A 14,221-nucleotide genomic window follows, 5' to 3' on the forward strand; every position below is an offset into this window, starting at 1 on the left:
CTCTTACACAGTAGTCACTTGTATATTAAATCCAAAACTGTTTCCAGTAGAAATCACTGGGACATGTTCTGCACCTGAAGCTCTTTATTGCCTGAGCTCTTACAATCACCTGAAGGCAGATTTGAAATATTGAATTCTTCTCATATGATTTTCTCACAAGGCCTTTGCTTTCATTCAACAGTTTGTCTGCATTGAGGCCAGCTTTTTGTTTGCTGAAGGTTGTTGTGCTGTGTGTATCAGACTCTCCTGAACTCCTTTATCTCTCATTCTAACCTACAAGTCTGGATAAAAACACCTAACACAGCAAACAGGGTCTTAAATGAGCACAAGGATGTTTTATATTCAAATAGGTAAGTCTGTTTTACAAAACAAATCAAACTCATACAGTGAAAGATTTAAGTGAAATGTGCCTAAACATATTTGCATTTACTACCAAAAAACACGACGTAAACAAAGTTGATTGAAATTGCTTGATTTGTTTATGGCAGCACTGGAGGTTGGCCTCTTCCACTACCTGTTTGAAGATTATAAGGCCGGAGACACACTGGATGTGCCATGTGCGCATGGTGAACTGGTCTTGGTTTTCATTTTGGCACCCATGTTAATGGATACACTGCCTGCATGAGAAATCCAACACTTGCATACTTACTGCAAAAATATACAAAGAAAAGACCTGTTGACAGTCATTTTGACATTATACCAGCAATGTTGCACAAAACTGACACCTTCCACTACAGTCTCTATGTCTAGGCTGAATCTGAGCATGTCATAGACGTGAAAAAACGAACTAGCTCACCAATTAAAAACAAAGCAGACTCATGAACAAGCAGCTTTGTGGTGTATCACGACTGACTGTAACCCAAACCACTGGACCCGTGAGCTCAAAGTTTTAATTTACCAACAAAGTGAAAGTGAAGTAAAAATGTATGAAACATTATTAGCTAAAATGCTAGCTTCTTCCATTTTGGACTTCATATCCACACCCAGAAAGCCAGCTCTTACCATGGTTTACCAACAAGGATGAATTTTAACCATCTGATTTGAATTTAGTCCAGATAACCTTGGTTGAAAATTATGAAACCAAATATAAATTCAGTCACAGCCTTGTTTTTTTTTTTTTTTTGAAGCCCACAGGAAGCACAGATCTGTAGATTTGAGAAAAAAGCATCTGATGTCTAAAACATCTTTTTAACAAGTTTTGTTGAGTTTTGTTGTCTTTTCGGTCAGCAAATTGGTTCTTATCAGGCCTGGATTAGTAAAAACCTGGTTTAATTACTTAAACCAAAATGGAGATTCAGATTTAAGAGTTTGGCCGTTGTGTGTTGAACCACTGTGGCCACTGTGTAACAATGTCAAATGCAGATTCGGCATCACACAAACTGCAAAAGTATGCTTTCCTGTTTTTTCCCCAATAGATTATTCCTGTAACTTCCATAACTTTAACTTAGATCTTAATGTTAAAGGTCAAGAAAACAAGGTGGAAATATATTTAATATATAATATACAGTATAATAGGTTAATGATTGTCAAATCAGGTAATCAGTCAAAATCTGTCTTTTCTTGTCTATTCTCTTATTTTGTTTCTTCTTTTGTGTTGTTCTTTTCTGTTGCTGCTGTCATGTTGTTATTGTGCGGCAGACACGTTTGAGTTGTCTTCATATAAGCTGACGAGATTGTTATGCTTGTTATTGTTGTTATTGTGTGATTAGTCCATGTCTGGCTTTGTGGATGTAGGTGTGGCTATGGGTGTGCTGAATATGCAATGTGTGTATGTGTGTGTACTTGGTCCAGCCTGCCTGTCTGCAGGACCAAATGCTAATGCATTCATGCCTCAGCACTTCTCCTGTTTACTTCTATACTTGTACTTGAAACTCTACACCATCATCAGCATAAAAACTTTCCCTGCTGCATGCCATTAGCCCATATTCCAACTTTTAAAAGGAAAACTACACAATAATAGAGTATTGGCCTTCCCTTGAATCCATACCTCCCTACAGCACTCCAGCTAGTGTGACTGAACTTTTCAGAGCCCTCCCTGCTTGTTTTCTGCCATCATCTTTAAAAGGGCCTCAGCGTTAATGACAACATACAGAGGAGGCATTCATAGCGGAACATAATGGGGTAAGGCCTACAGATGATTAGATCAGATGACCATTACTATTGCGTCCTCTACAGTGATGCTGAGGTTTGGCTGTGATCAGCTGTGGAGTCAAATACCATTTTACACAAGTGTAAGCAGGTTTTTTTAAATGTGGGTAAAACCGCTAAAATAGGTGATTGACTCCTTTTACACTGATCACCGAGTTTTTCATTCTAAGACAGGTCTATTTAGAGTGAGCTTTGAAGGATGTCACTGCACAGAAAAGGTGCGGAAAATGACCTGGGTGTTGACAGCCGCAGCCAAAAAATACCCCCATCTACTGCAGAGTCATTTGACCTGGGTCTGACCAGCTTAAGGTGGAGGCCCTGACATGATGGCCACTGCTGCATTTTAGAAAGTGAGTGTGTTTCCATGCATGGTTGTATGCTGGTTATGATAAAGTTTTTCAAATATTCTGACCCATCCAGGTTTTAAGAAACCAGATATGCTAGGTGGAAGACCTGCATTGAATTTGCAATGCTGTGGCATAGAAAGTCTGAATCCAGGTTTCTGATTGGTGTCTGCCTTGCTGCATCCTCACGTAGGACTTGGTCAGTAAAACAAAAATAGTAAACAATGTAATTATGATTTTCAGACTGACATAAAGGTAAAACAAAATAGAAATGCAAAGGAAACTTTATTTGTTATTCTTGTCTTTCATTACTGACAAGAAGACTGAGAGGCTAAATCCAACAAGCTCAGAAGATCAGAAGCCACACTACAGGACATGCTCAATGACGTAGACGGGGACATGTTCCGGCACAGACAACATCAACAAGCTTGCAGAAGTGGCTGTTAGCTTTGTTACCATGCTTGCAAACAACATCATCCCCACAATAACAATAAAGACTTTTTCTAACCAAAACCTGGAGGTTGACAGATCTATCTGCAGGGCAGTGATTGCCCCTACAGCTGTGTCTAATGCAGGACTCATCATCTGCAATTTGAGCACTGTAAAGGATGCAAAATGCCGGTACTGGGGGCACGTGGAGTGGCACTTCCACCATGGTGACATGCGCTAGATGTGATATGGACTGCGCACAATCACAGACTTCAAAAGCAAATCCATCGTGGCTGCAAGCGTCAACTCTGCATTCGCCAACAAACTTAACACTTTCTATGCCCCTTTTGAGGCTAATCAGCCACACAGCTAGTGACAGATAGAGCCTGATAACTGAGCACAGTGACATCATCACCATCACAGAGCATGACGTGTACAGGGCGCTGCAGCGGGGCAACATCAGGAAAGCGCCGGGGCCGGACAGCATCTCCTGGCGCCTGCTGCGCTGACCAACTGACTGAAGTCCTCAACTTCATCTTCAGTGAGTCTCTGGTTCAGTCTGTGATCCCTATGTGCTGTAAAAGATCCGCTATTGTCCTGGTACCAAAGAACAATAAGCCCTCGTGCCTGAATGATTACACCCTGTTGCACTAACATCGGTAGTCATGAAGGTTTTTGAGAGACTCATTAAGGGCTTCATCACAGCATCCATCTCAAGCTCCACAGACCCACTCCAGTTTGCCTACTGCCCCAACAGATCAACGGAGGACGCCATCTCCCACCACCTGCACACCACCCTCAGCCATGTGGATAAGAGTCACAGGAACTATGTGAGATTGCTGTTCATTGACTACAGTTTAGCTTTAAATACAATAGTCCCCCACAGACTGTTCACTAAGCTGAGGGACCTGGGACTGAACATCTGCCTGTGTACCTGGGTTTTCAGTTTCCCCACAGACAGACCACAGGTGGTGAGAGTTGGTGGTTGTGTCTCCAGCACCATCACACTCAATGTAAGACCTCCGCAAGGTTGTGTACTCAGCCCTCTGCTCTGTTCCCTCTACACTCGAACCTGACATCACCACGATGTCAGGGGAACTGCCTCCATCTGAACGTCAGCAAGACCAAGGAGCTGGTAGTGGACTTCAGTAGGAGACAGCAGCGGTCCTACACCCCCCTCAACATCAACAAGACTGCAGTGGAGAGGGTGAGCAGCTTCAAGTATCCGGGTGTTCACATCAACAAGGACCTGATATGTTCCAAACATATTTAAGCCCAGTCCACAAAGGCAAGGCACCATCTTTACCATCTGAGACAGCTGAGGAAGTTTCAGGTCTCTCCAGTGATCCTAAGGACTTTGTACTCTGGTGCTGTACTAAGTGTTCTGACTCAGAACATCACCTCCTGGTGTGATAACAGCTGTGTACAGGACATTAAAGGACTACAGAGAGTGATCCAGGCAGCAGAACGCTGCAACAGATCAGATCTACCCTCTCTGCAGGACATTTATACCAGGAGATGCAGGACCTGAGCAACTAGGATCATCAGAGACTCATCTCACCCCAGTACCTGCCTGTTTGAACTGCTGAAATCAGGAGTATTATGGCCAAAACAGAGAGGCTCAGGAGGAGCTTCTATCCTCAGGCTATAAGTGTTCTTAATCAGGACATGCCCACAGGTCCACAACTTCTTAACTACTCATTATAAGCACAAACCTAACTCTCTACCTCACTGTATCTCACCTGCCATCATGTCATTAGGTCTATTTACAAGTCTACATGCATCAACCACCAATCCAGCACACTGCACTTTACAGTTCATAGTACATATTCCAATCTATTCTTTTACATTTACACACTGTTCAGCTTCTGTTTATAACTGTAATGTTTAAATCTATGCAGATGTAACTGTGGCTCTGTCTATTGTGTTATTGCTCACTTATAAAATTACAAAAGCCCAGAGAGTATAGTCGGCAGTGAATTAACTGGTGCTTGTGTTTACCCTTGTAATTGATTGAGCTCAAAGTGAAACATGGGACCTCCTATAACGGGTCACTGGGAAGAGCTGCAGGCACCACTTTAAATAAGGTCAACTTCCCGCAGCAAGCAGAGACCGCTGGAGCCATCAGACACACACAAATAAAACACATGCATAACTTCACTTCACTATTTACTTGAAAGCATTTCATCCGAGCTCCACCCTTAACACACCTGACCACTAAATACTTCACCTAACCTTCACCTAACAAGTTTTAAATCCAAATCCCGAAATGTCACCTTCTCAAAATGAGAACCACTCTGTCTCTACTTTTTCTCTTTTTGCAAAACCATCTCTTAAGCACATGAACACACACATACACACACATCGAATGCTCCATGTGATGTTAGCGATTCTATCTTGAGATCAAAGTAGCCAGCTGGCTTTTAAAACTCAAGTAGTCCAATTTCATTCAGAGGCAGACAGAGGGCAGGAGGGTTTTGATAATCTGCACCGTCTGATGAGATTTCCTCCACAATAACCTAAGGAAAGCAAAGTAACAAGTGTGAAGGGAAAGAGGATTTGGAGAAGAGTGCAGGAGAGGACAAACATGGAGAAAGAAGAGAGGAGGAGGAGCTCTGTCTTCTTTGCTGATGGATCAATCTATTTTTTTGCTCAATTTTTTTGAATTGCTCTCTCTCAGCATCTTTGCTCTGCGTCTCCTAGAATCACACTCCATCTCTCCCCGTCCCTCTCTGAGTGTTTAAAGTCATCTATCAGATAGAGACATGTAGATAGAACAAAACTCGTCTCTGTAATTTATTCTGCTGTTTTTGCCTCCGTTCACTCCCTCTCCTCTGTGAGAACCATTTGTCAGCTGCATCTGCGTTTTTAAAATGAATCCATTTGCCTCGGAGTTGTGTTGCAGCGTTTCTTCATTGCAAAGAGATGCAGAATGGCAGCAAATGTGAAAAGATGAAATGAGAGTTGGTGTCGTGGGTTCGACTATATTCTTGAAGCATCATATCTGACTCATGGCTTCATCTGCGCCCCCTCCCCTCCCTCTCAGTACCTCCTGTATGAAAAAGTGTTTGACAGATAGTGTGAAGATGTGCAGTCTAATCTGTTTAGATTAGTGTTTACATCCTGCATTTTGGATTTAGTTTCGTCCAACCTGCTGTTTTAGTTGTGCATCAGTCTGAAGATCCCACTCTTTATTATCTGTTAAGGTTTGAAGTAATGACTATTTTCACAACTTTTTAAAAATTTTTTCTTGCTCAGTTGATAATTTAGTCGATAAAAAATGACAAATAGATCAGGTCAGATTTCCTGCATTTAGCTTCCCCAACAGATCAAAACCCGTTGGTTTATTTTGACTCAGTACCACTCTGGCTCAAATACTCACTAGAGCACCAACTGTGGATTAATATTAATTCACCACTGAACATTGTCCCAAATATACCTTAAGTTAACTATTACACCATTCAAGTGACAATGTACAAAAGTTATGAAAAATCAACTAAATATGTTTCTGTTTCAGGTGTCAGGAAGGGTTGAACTGGCAACCAGATGACAGAAAGGTAAGTGATGATCATAGTCTTATTTTAAATACAAAACCAGTCTTACTGATGAGTTTAGAGTGGCAGACACAGGATGTGGAATTTGTTGAACCTATCAGAGACAGATACAGAGAAATGTGTTTCAGAGAAATCTTTGAAACACGTGTCGACTTTGGTCACATCCTTGTATGTAAGAGGTTGGCGGAAGGAAGGAGGTCTGCACTGACAGAAAAAAACCTATGGAGAGGAATGGACAGATGTAGACTAAAGGTTTCAGTTTAATTAATGCAATTTTTGAGATAATAAAAAGAAATATAAGATAAAAGATTATATCACTAGATTTCAGTGATAGTAACTCACCCACACACCTGCCTGCATGTGCACGATGTGAGAGGAACATCAAGGAAATAAATGACAATACCAGATGGTTATTGTCATTTATTGTATTGGCTCTGATGGTCTGAAGAACTCTGCTGCTCCGTTGGTCTGTCAGTGTGCTGTTAGTGTCTTATTGTGCGGTGACCTTAAACTTATCACTGAGGAAAAGGATTTTACTGAGTGTCAAATGGTGCTATTCGCGCTGTTAGGGACTGTATAAGCTGCTCATATACTATTAGATTTTCTGTGAGATTTCAAAAAATACAAGTGTGATGTGATGTTATGATATTGAAGGAGACGTAGCTCAGCTACGACAGGCTCTGGCCCAATTTAACTGTTGCGAGCCACTGATGGAGTGAGGCAGGTAGACGAGGCATTCAGAAATGGTACGATCCACTTTAGGAGTGTCTGAAATCATACTACAAGATTCTTCCAGGCATGAATATGGGAAATATGCTGGACACAAATTATGGCTGCTGAGCCAGTTATGGCCTTTTGAGGTATCCAGACCGACCAGGTCATGTTGGACCAACTTTCAATTTTACAAGAAACAAAAAGGAAAAGTAATTCAGTAGGGACATTTGACATACACTATACCCACTCTATTGGTTTATACTTCAATCTCATCACTTTCCATCAGCTGATGCTCACCCACAGCTCCTACAATGCAGAGTTCTCAGTTTGTGCTGCAGGATGTGCACAACAGCCAGTCTCATTTTGGATCTGGCTTATTGTTGTTGAAATATTAGGTCTCAGAAATCTCTTGTTAAATGTATTAGCATTAAGGTAGTAAGCTAAGTCAAGTTGGAGTTTCAGTGTTGTAAAACAGCAATGGATGGCACATATTTGGTAGGGAGTTTGAAAGGACTGTATTTCATTCATTATTGACCTTTTTTCTCAGTTTCTTCTTTTACTCACTCATCACAGAGCGAGGCAGAGCGAGGCCAATAGTTGTGGAGGCTGCACCTGTGTCTTTGTTATGGTTCAGGATCATTGCAGGATGTGGAGGGTTGGCTGGTGTTGGCTGATTCGGTTGACTGCCGAGGTTTAAAATATCTGTCAAAAAAGTTTAAATTAGCAGCTCATCAGTCTATGAGCACAGTGTGATACTGCTGTGTGGGGAAGATGTTGTCATTCAGTCACAACTCCACTTTAACTCAGCCATGTCAGATACATCTGTGTGCATATGGCACCGCTGTTATGACTATGATTAATGTGATTTTTATGAATGAGCTACTGTTCCTGCTGTTTTTAGAACAGCAATCACTTAATTCTGCAAGTACATTTATACACACACACCTGAACTCAACATGTAAGCTGTTTTGACTGTTAGAAGCAGTGGCCAGGTATTCATCGACACCAGTTCACCAGCTTCAGTTTTAAAGGCTCATCAACCTTTATTTCACATTAAAGACCATTGAGGAAAATTGTCATTCACTGTGGCGTTAAGTTAGACAAATGACAAACCATCTTTAACCCTATAATGCCAAATGCACCAATTTGATACAAGCATTTCTGAGACCTATTGCATCACCTTATGGTAAAAACTTCACTCAAAACCCTCTTGTATCCAATCTGATACTTGTCTTCCAACCCCTGGTGGATACCTTTATCACTACAACAATTCAAACACAGTACATGGGACAATCCAAGTTGGCCACCTTCAGATAGTTCACGTATGAGGAGGTTGTGAAGCTTCCTGCTTTCAATAGGAAAACACTAGTTTTATTAGGTGCTCTGGATCAAGGTAAAGAAAATTGCGATTTTTACGATTTTCCAGTGACATTTTCTTTGAAATTTTTAGTAATATTCTAACATGAACACTTAATCTGTTGAAGCAAGTTATAATTACATAATTTTTTGCATTTTAGTATGTAGTAAAATCGTGTATAAAATTTGGAAAAACCTATATGCAAATAATTTTTTGTAAAAAATTTTTTCAAATTTTGTGAAAGGGCCAAATAAAGGTTCCAGATTCAAGAAATCAGAATTTTCTGTCCATTATTTCTGGGGTCAGGCATTACAGGGTTAATTATGGCTGAAACATAAGATAAAGCTCTATTGATCCCCATGAGGAGACTCAATCAGTTGCGTGAGCAGTGATTAGAAAGCTCTGATATGTTGGTCTGCTGGTGGGCTGTGGCCATTTTTGTATGAGTGATATACAGCATCATCACAGTATTTGACTGGACTGCAACAGCCGGACCAGCCCTACAAACATGAATGTCTGTGACACACACTGCAACTCTGCCTGACCTGCTGCGGAGAAGCATGCAAGTGTTTTAACACTCCTGGCCTCACTGACTGACTGAGTGACTGACTGACTGTTGAGTGATGGATTTACACCATTGGTCGGATGAGTGCCAGCTTACTGACTCGTGAAGTTCCACCATCGGTTGGCCAATCGAGTTTCCTCATTGGCCATTCATTCAAAATGAACTGCCACAAAGAGTTTCCACTAGGGGGCATTTAAACCCTGCGCATTTGTCGCTAGATTTAGAAACTTTTTTTTTTTCTATAAAGCACCAAGCGACGAATCTTTTGACTTGAATCTTTGTTTTAGTCAGACAATGTTGTGGTTATAAAATCAGGATTTTAGCAGCAGCAGAGCAGCAGCTTGGAAGTGAACATGTCATCTTTATTGGCCACATTTCAGTCACTGTTTCAAACTTGTTCCGTTGTCATGACAACGGAAACAGAAAAACATGTCAATGAGAACAGCTTTATTGTGAATAAATACTGTGTATATGAGCACAGAGAGGAGGAGAGAAGCAAACAGATAAAGAGCTGAAACCAGCTGAGACTAGACTGGATGATAATATGATGCAGAGATGTCAGCTGTTTACAACAGCTCCACAACAGTTTTCAACTACATCCTCAATTTCACATATTGACCATACACGGTCCAGACAGATGCTAGGCCCCCTTCTGCCTCCCCTGCTGCCAACTAAGACCAAATAAGGCAAAAGACCGCCTACTATGGATAGAAAAGGGCTAGTCTTATTTTATTGGAGTTGATATCCAGAACCACTTAGACACTTAGATTACTGCAGTAAAATGATTTCAGATGATCTAGTTCTCTCTTAACTGCAGAATTAAAGATTCCACTGCCTGAAAGTATCTAACCCTGGTTCATGCAGAAATTCCCCCAAAGCAGTGTGGTATTTTTTGCAAGACTGCATCAGTGGTGCAGAGGAACTTATATTTTAGCTTTGCCCCACCACTGACATTGCATCTTAAATACCACCAGACCTACCTGTCAATTTGAAACTGTTTTGTGTTCATAGGCTAAAGCTGCTTTATACTTTCAGTGATATAATGTTTAAAACAAGAAACCAGCTGACCATAATGGCTGGTCATACAAAAGACACTTATTAACCATCAGTTTGCTTGATTCACCAGCCAACAAGTTACAAAATCTTCCCAGTGTTTGATGATGGGTGTTGACCACCTTGTTCAAAATGTCCCATTGTGTTTTTAGACAGCCCTAACTATGTGCTAACGGCCAATGGCCCAAAATAAAACACCGCTAATTGTAAATAAAATGACTGAAGGAAGTGATAGATCACCTCACTGGTCACTGATAGATGGCGATAGTCTTTATTGCCACACCTGAAGCTCACCTTCTCCTCTCCTCTCCTCCGCTCCAATAAAATCTCAAGCTATCTCTGTAGTTCAGATGAGTAACACCGGTAGATAGTTGTAGTGTCCTCCACACAGTGTCTGTGTTTCTTTGCAACTCTGTACTTAACTGTGTAGTTTGTAAATGTCTATATACTTGATACAGTATGTATGTGTTTATGCTTGTACTGTCTGTGGAGTATATGTGTGGGTGTGAGTTCATGTATATTTATGTTCTTAACATTTAGAGTATGTTTTATTTATGCTAATGCATCCATTTGCTCAGCACAAGTGTGCACCTGCTTCATGTCTGTGTGCTCTGGCCTCTACATTCCCCCTCCTGTTATGAGCAGAGTGGCCTCCCCCAGCCCGACAGAACAGAGTAGCAGCGATGCTCGAGGCCGTGGAGGACATACTGTCTGTAAAGATGAAGGTGTCATTATAGAGAGGTAGCAGCGAGAATACAGAATGGCTCTGCAAGAACATTGTACATTATGACATTTTATGAAAACTGAAGTGATACTTGATAATAGTTGACTAGAGAGGGCTATCTGTTAAATCAGAACCAGAATCAGGAAAACTTTATGGATCCCTGAGGGGAAATTGTTTTGTTACATGGAAAGAGGAAGTAATAATTTAAAGAAAAACTACTATGAATAGTAAATAATAGAAAAGTACGAATGCAAATGTGCAAAAAGTTAGCATACTGCAGGTCCAGGGTCCTGTCTCCTCTGGGTGCACAGTCCACAAACTGAGTGAAAGTTGGGAGAGTCTTGTTTAGTTGAAGTTCATGAAGAAAGCACTGGAATGCACAGTCTGGAGTCTGATGATGAGCATGATGTCACACGTGGTTGCTAAGTTAGCAGAGGGGGCCATATAAACAACAACTAAGATGGCATGTGAGAACTCCCTGGAGTATGGAGTATGGATTATGGAGTACAGATGTAGACCCATGGCCAACAGTTCAATGTCTGGGATGCAGAAATGTTCCATCCTGGATCCTGCTTGAACTTTCTGACAGCTGTCGACGGCAGTGATGGTATCCGAATATCTTCCCCCTGATTCCTCACTGGTGCCGCTAGCTCATCTATCTTACTGTCCAGAGATTTCACATTGCGTTGTGATGATACACTTCATTTCACATTCCCTGTTGTCTGGGCTCAACTGGGATAATTAGAGAGGGCATATCTTGAATAAGTTACTAGTCAAAATGTAAACAAATATGACAAAAGATGAAAGGTAAAAAGTTGGGGAAAGAAAATAAGGAAATGTGCAGAAGCAACTGCAACAGGCTACATGCAAAAAAGGGACCATAGTGTACAATACCAGTTTAGCACAAGCAGTATTTTTTAAATATAAACTGTATATCATAAGGAAATATGAAAGAGAGAAACTGGTGGTGGAAGGTACACTGTTCTACCTGTGTAACAGCTTCAACAATGGGCCTGAACCAGCTAAAGGTACAGCCCCACTCACATAAGTCCAGTGCAATTGATAAATGTAATAATGCATTTCCTGTCTTGCTGTGATCTCTGGCAGAATTAGCTCATCTTGCTAATTTCCATTATTGGCCGATGTGTTTTGTACCTGTTGTTGTACCTTCTGTTTGAAAATTGAGTTGTCATACAAGTGGTGTGCTGGTATCCTGTTTTGTGCAATATAATGTAGCCAGATTTGAAAGGCATCACTGCTATACACAGATCAGTTAATGATAACTCTGGTCATAACTCATGATAACAAACCCTGAAACATGAGTAAAAACATGCAGACAGAGGAGTTGAGTTCATGAACATCTTTAGTACTGATGCAGGAGTGAAGAAAGAGAAATGATTAATTCACTGTTATTTTGTGTAGTGGGAGCAGAGAGAGGGAGTTAAACAGAAAACAGATGGATTATATGATGCTACATTGCACCAATATGTAAATACCACACTTGGATCTGCTGGTGCCTTTGAGAAGTTTATTTATTCATACTTCTATGACAGGAAAGTTTCAATGGGAGTAAAAAAAAAACAAAAAAAAAAAAAACAGAGGAAGGAGATAGAAAACTCAACAAATCTAATGGAATAGACAAGACCAAACTGACTAATATTGTTATTTGTTACTGTTGTTGTTATTTCTAGTGGCAAACAGATTCTTGCAAATGAAATTACATAGATGCAGAGTGTGAATTATATAATGACAGGTGGGGGGTGGGGGGGTGGGGGGGACCTACTCTCCAGGGAATTCCAGTACAGTGCAGGCGCATGCTTTAGTGAACTGAAGGGTTACACTCTTTATGGTATTTAGTTTGTTTAACTAAAGCTGTCAAATAAATTATGTAGAGTAGAAAGTATAATATTTCCTGCTGTAATGTAGTGGATGGACGCATGGAGTAGCATGACATGGAAATAGTACAAAGTAGTAGCAGTAAAGTACAAGTAATTCAAAAGTACAGTATTTAGAGTAAATGTACTTAATTACTTGAGACCACTGCTAATACAATTGCTAGCCTTCATGTATTTTAATCATGTTCAGTTACCCAGCCAGGTAAAACACAGGGGGAGCCTGTTATAAGAGCTAATATCAAAATGATAAAAGTCTAACTAGACCATGACAGCCACACATATTGATGTAAAAATAAATCTCTACAGCAACTACTCCTCTATTTTCTCACTGCTCATGACTGAACACCAGTGTTTGCTAAAATTAGATAATATATGGCATTCTTTATTGGTAATGAAATACTAAGCCAATATTGGAAATGAAAGGGTGCGATATTAGCTAGCTAACTGTAACTTAAGGAAAAACTTAGTAACTAGCTAACAGTATTGTTCATCTGTAAATACTTGACACAATCACATTCAGAAACTCTGAAGGAATGAAAGTGAAAGTGTATTAAACAAGCTAGCTAGAAAGCTACTGCTACTTACATTTACCTACAGGCACGTGGGCAGAGACTTGAGGTCACGAGCCACTGATGGGAGTAAGGCAGGCAGATGAGAAGTTCATCTAGGGTCAAGGTCAAAACATAGTATGGTCCACTTTAGCGATGTCTAACACAGAGTGATTACAAGATTCTTCCAGGCATGAATATGAGAAAACCATTGTTTACAATTAAGTAAGAAGGATATATATAATGTTTGAACTCCCCTGAACTGTTTTTTACCTCAGAGCGGACAGACTCCCCCTCCGATCACCCCCATAATTCGAACTGTGCACAGATGGCGCAGTTCTGACAGCAGAGCAGTCATAGAAGTGGGATTTCCAGCCAGCAGACTGTTGTTGAAGTGCCTCGGTGCTACATGTACAGCAGTCACATGGAGCATCATGACAATAATAGAATAATATCAAACTGGTTATTTTTGAGCTGATCAGTTCCCTGTTTATTTACATTAATCATTTTGGATGCATTTTCTGCAGCTGGTTGCACCAGTTGTGAATAAGTTCAAAAGTAGCTTATTTATCTTATAACTGAAAAATGATTGCACCACAAAAGTTAGTTAAAATGTGGATTGAAGATGTGAATTAATGTGTGCACCTACTTCAAGCAGGTGTAAGTCATATGAAGACTTTGTAACTGTTACTATGGTAGAACACTTGGGTTCAGAGGGAGAGATAGTCAAAGACATTAAAAGGTTCTAAACAATAGCTACTACCACCAGATGTTGTACTAGACCACCACCATCTCAGACCATAACAAAGTCTTCCTTAGCCACACCTCTGGTCCCTGGTTGACCACTACCCTGACCTCCTCTCCCTCTCTTCCCTTCACATTTTCAGTCA

The 14,221-nt window shown here is 40.6% G+C and overlaps 1 long non-coding RNA gene across 1 annotated transcript in view; it reads left to right on the plus strand.

Annotated features, from left to right (window-relative positions):
- The window catches only part of LOC139632140 (uncharacterized), a 182,522-nt gene that overhangs the window by 68,830 nt on the left and 99,471 nt on the right, over positions 1-14,221 (plus strand). The window contains exon 3 of the long non-coding RNA XR_011693506.1: positions 6,439-6,478. This is a non-coding gene — a long non-coding RNA (uncharacterized lncRNA). The remainder of the gene's footprint in view (positions 1-6,438; positions 6,479-14,221) is intronic.

The sequence above is a fragment of the Trachinotus anak genome, unplaced genomic scaffold (assembly GCF_046630095.1).
Source record: "Trachinotus anak isolate AG129_WGS33_773 ecotype Australia unplaced genomic scaffold, CSIRO_AGI_Tana_v1 ptg000014l, whole genome shotgun sequence".
NCBI lineage: Eukaryota > Metazoa > Chordata > Actinopteri > Carangiformes > Carangidae > Trachinotus > Trachinotus anak.